Source organism: Aquila chrysaetos, chromosome 13, assembly GCF_900496995.4.
Source record: "Aquila chrysaetos chrysaetos chromosome 13, bAquChr1.4, whole genome shotgun sequence".
Lineage (NCBI taxonomy): Eukaryota > Metazoa > Chordata > Aves > Accipitriformes > Accipitridae > Aquila > Aquila chrysaetos.
In genome coordinates, this window is record NC_044016.1 from 14,719,340 (window position 1) to 14,724,350 (window position 5,011).

Below are 5,011 nucleotides of genomic sequence, written 5' to 3' on the forward strand. Positions count from 1 at the left end.
TTCAGAATGTTAAACCAAAGACATAGCACATGAAGAATATATCTCTATCAAAACCATTTATCCATCTAGGTGACATTGGGTGACACACAGAGAAAAGTATTTTCATCAACATCATCATTTGTACTGCAAACACATTGGACACAATGGCTGAAAGAAGGACCTGAGGCACGGTGTAATCACATAATAAAAGGTAGTTCTTGTTCTAAATTTTGTGTTTGAAGTACATGCATCAGACAGCAAGGAGAGGGAGGAGGAACACCAGGCTGTGACTGGAAAGCGAGGCAAGAGTGGCTGAGTGCCTGGCTCAGTATCGCTCAGGAAGCTGTACCAGCAGCAGGAACTGCTCTCCCCAGAATCTCAGCCACCACTTCAATAGCATTCTCTTCAGTAAAAAGGACAACTGGAAGACAAATAAATTGGCTAACTTTTTATGTTCCTTCATGAGAGGTTTAACTCAGTTTCAATTTGAAGTTCAGATGAAGATTGGGTCTTGTCTTATTTTATCTAAATGAGTTCATCTGTCTCGTATCACAGCTTGACTTTGTTATGCATTTTAGCCTTCTGGTCTTTTTCATGTGAGGTAGTAAATACTGGCTCTTTTCAACAGTTGAAATGTCAGGACATGATCATTTTGAATGTGCTAGATGAAATCTGTGAAATGCTGCATTTCTTTTTCAGTGATCTCTGGAATGAAATCACAGTTCACAGGGCTAGAGGACTGGAAGTGACGTCCAGGGTCACTGAGGCCAGTGCAGTGAGTTCAGCCCAGTGCGCAGGCACTACCTCTTATAATCCCTTTCACATGCCCACAGACTGTTGGGGTTTTTTGTTTTGGGGTGGGGATTTTTTTGCAAAGTTTGAACACTTCACTGCAAACAGACACTACATCAGGAAACAAGATTTTATTCTTTGGTGGAGACTGAAGCCTAAGTGTCCTCAAACTGAAAAGAGCTTGCAGGATCAGTCATATTTTATGCAGGTGACCTGGGGTGGAGATATTGTTGCTGGATTCTGCCTCTCACATCAGTGGGTGCAATGAGATCCCAACTCCACTGCTATCCCCCATCTCAGGGATGCTGCCCACCTTATCTTTCTGCATCTGTTTCCCTATCTGTCCCTACAAACAACAAATGTAAAATGCCTTCAAATCTGCTGGTGAACAGCTTTATGTAAGAGCTGCATTCGGTCTGAGGCAGGCCAGAGCAATCCAGGCAGCTTCAGCTTCTGTTATTTGTGAGTACTTTACCCTAAGTTAAAAATAATCTTGATGCTGTTTTACTTTTTTTTTATGATCAGCAGTTTAAATTGAAAAGGTCAATCCTTTCTCTGGTAGTTCAAATTCTGTGTTTTCAAGTAGTTTCAGGACATATCATGTCATAGGACATCAGATACTACATTCCTTCACACTTTTAAAATCATTGCTTCTTTCTATAAGAAAGTAAAATTTTGTTAGAAACCTATTCAAGTTTGCTTTCCTTTGAAAAAAATGAGGCCTTTATTGTACAAAACATTTCCTCATCCAGCGCTTATTGACATCTACCAGATCAAGTTTTAGACAAACAAGAGATTTTTAATAGGGATTTCTCACTCATTAAATTTGAGCTACAGATTCTCTTTTTTGTAAGAACTAAGAAATATTTTTCAACATCAGGCCTTTTTTGAAGACAATCAGGCTTTTTTGAACATAATGGAATAATGACATAACCTTCATTGTAACATCTCAAATGCTACAATATAATACATTTGCTTAAGTCTGGGAGAAGGAAACCAAACCAATTTATTATAGCCTGTTGATTCACACTCACATGCTGTGCAGTTCGTGTGAAGGTCCCATTTACTTTTTCACATGAACTGCCACAGCATGGTTTAAATAGAGATTTCTCTAGCACTAGTGTTAAGGTTCCTCATTAACATCATTTCTGGAGTCACTGGGCCAAGTATATCCTTAGTTCAATTCCACTGATCTCAGTGGGGTTATCCTTGAGATATATTTGGTCCATTGTTTCTACAGAATCTCTTTGTTCTTTTTTGATCTCTTTAAGAATTTTTTTACTTTAAGTATTTCTCACATAGCAAGTCATCATGCTGAAAAGTTTGCAACATCTATAAGTAATTTCTCAGGTATTTCCACCTATTTGTACACTGAAATAAGACATTATATCCAATAATTGCTATTTATTATTTTTATTTTATAATCTACACGTATACCCTGTTTTCCAGGAAAATCAATAAAACATACTATAAGTTTCTCTTCTTGGTTTTTTTTTTTTTTAATTCCAAAACTTGATGCGACTACCAAAACTAATCTGAGAGAGACTACAGGTCCATTTGGCATTATTCTCTGCCCAGTTCTATTGCTTGCAATTTTTGGAAACAAATAATAATTGAGTAGTGATACTCCCAGGCCAATATATTCTCACATCGAAAACTCTGAGCTTGTCTGATGTTCTATATCAATACTGAATGTTTCTCTTCATTAGTTCTTTTTGTATTATTTCTATTAGGAAAAAAATTTGTGCAACATTAAAAAAAAAAAATAAAATTAACCGATACACAAAATTTCGCACAGGTTTTGCAGTTAATGACCATTCTTGTACATTATGCATATATATGTGATTTACATGACTTAGATTTTCATTCAGGAGAATGAAAGGTCTAGTTAGGGAAGACAGCATAACAAAATGAAATCATCCCTGTGATAAATGGTTGGGTAAATGGAAAACACATCTCATTCTCAAAACACCATCTCTTACTCTTTTCTGTATATTAGCGCAGCTTTGCACAGGCATTTGTTGGCCTTATTAATTTGTATTAATTTTCCTATGAACTATGAACTCAGCACATGAACCTCTTCATTTGCCTTTGCATTTAAAGACTCTGTCAGATATTACAAAGATAATGCAGATAATACATAGAAACTAAATGTGGTTTTCACCAAATCCATAACCAGCAGAGGCAAGTGACTTGGACTGGGACCCCTGGTTCCCTCAGCTCATACTTATCTTGCTGTCAAGATCTTTTTGTTCTCCATGCTCTTAAAATAATTAAGTCCCAATGTGAGATTGCATTCTGCAGGGAACAGCCTACAGGCTCCAGAGGAATTAAACCACTCCTTGTTAACTGCTGCTTGCAAAAGTAGCGTTTGAGTCTGATGATAACAAATGGGGCTAGAAATGCTAACATGGAAAGCTTTGCTGCCAGCATGGCCTTTGCTTTACACACAGACACACGCATTCAGGAAAGTGCTGCAAGAGAAGTGCACCTGTCAGTTGCATTACTTCTTCAGATACAGGGCTGTGATTTTTTGCAAACCTTCCAGTCCCTTTGAGTATGTTATTAACACTGCAGGCAGAAATGATACTGCATCTAAACAAGGATGTGAAAAACTCCCATTTTAAACTACTCAGAAGCAAAGCTTGTATTCAAACTGCACACACAGGATTGGTTTACATTTATTGAGATTTATATGTGAGACAGAATGGAAAAATGTAATTTAGTTTTATTTAACATCTTCTCAAAATCCTAAAGACCGCTTTCAGATGAATTAGGTGCTGGTAAGTACAGTGGCTATGTAGGCAAACATTAACAGCCAAGCTTCAGTCAGTAACAGCCCTGCATGTTATATTATGTGTTAAGAAAGTGAATGTTAGTTAGAAACCTGGGGTTGTCCCTGTGCTCTTTTCAAAAGTGCAGTGTGATCATTTATCTACAAAACACTAGAGCTCAGATAAAGAGCTGAAGGTCTCATCTGAAAGCTGGTGCCTTCAGGCAACACCTGGTACATCACTGAAGTGTCTGTATTATTATACCGCTCCAATCTCAGTGTGTTATTCATGTCTTCCTGGTCAGCAGATCACTGAGACCGAATGGCAACCCATTGAACCATATTTTAACTCTGATCTTTGCACACAGAGTGGTCCATGAACAGAATAAAGTCAGAAAATGAGGCAAGAACCTGTAGTCTCCATTTCTTGATCAGCTCCGTGAATTTCCTTGTATCAGCATCAGTTGATTTCAGAGAGTATGTGAAATCATGATTTTGTGTCACGTAACAGCTGGTCTTGTGCAACACAGCAGAGCCTCCTGAAGCATGAACAAGAAACAGGACACACAGCATGTGCTCTGCAGATAGAAGTGCTCTGCTGAGTGTACCATCCTCGGGATGCACATCCTGCAAAATGCAGCAGAGACCCAGAGAGTCGGGGTGCCATTTTGACATGCTCAGAGTGCTGGGGGGGGCTGACTGCACCTCTTCTCCCCACTGAGCCTCAGGGCCACCATGTACTGATTGGAATTAAGAGCACATGGGACCTTTCAGAAATAAAACCTTGCATGCATGTCCTGGAGGGGCATTTCCACCTGGCAGCCATCCTCGGAGTGTTACAGCTGGGTCTATATTGTGCTCCTAAACCACTCCTAAGGGCCCTCCTCCTGAGAGCGGCGCAGCTAGGAGCTCTTCATCGGTGCTGTCCCTGCAGGCTCTTAGAGAGCTCCTGAGCACCACAGGGCCTTCACATCCTTACCATCCTTTGGTACAAGTGGGGAAGAGTGCCCTGAAAGGCTTTTCACAGTTCTGAGTACTGCTTTTTGTTGGTGCCTAAGATCTTCATTACGAGGGCAAAAAACAAATTTTAGCTAGGGGAGAGCTTAAACGCAAACAGCTTTCTCATACTGGGAGTATAAGAAAACCCTGTAACATTTTTTCCCACTCTTTCTTAGCTCAGGGGCCTGCCTTCAGCCTATAAAGCCTCGGTTACACCAGCTTTATGAAGAGAGAAACAACCAAGGACTTAGGGGTTCAAAGTGCATAGATCTGGACTGTGTTGTAACAAACCCATTCAGGGCACTGGTAAAATCTACTTTCTAGCTAAATAAAATAAAATTAAATGAAAAATACCTCATCAGTTTTTGTGTTTAATTTAATTTAAAAAACCCCTCTATGTGCAGAATCATGCATGGCCATTTTCTTAACATTGGACCCACTGTTAGTTGAAGGACACAGTTTCTTGGA

General features: G+C 39.4%; 1 long non-coding RNA gene across 1 annotated transcript; it reads left to right on the top strand.

Annotated features, from left to right (window-relative positions):
- Positions 1–202: 202 nt before the first annotated feature.
- On the top strand, positions 203–3,954 carry LOC121233751. Its single transcript, XR_005933847.1, has 2 exons — positions 203–1,233; positions 3,913–3,954. It is a non-coding gene; the product is annotated as an uncharacterized LOC121233751 (long non-coding RNA).
- The last annotated feature ends 1,057 nt before the right edge of the window (positions 3,955–5,011 follow it).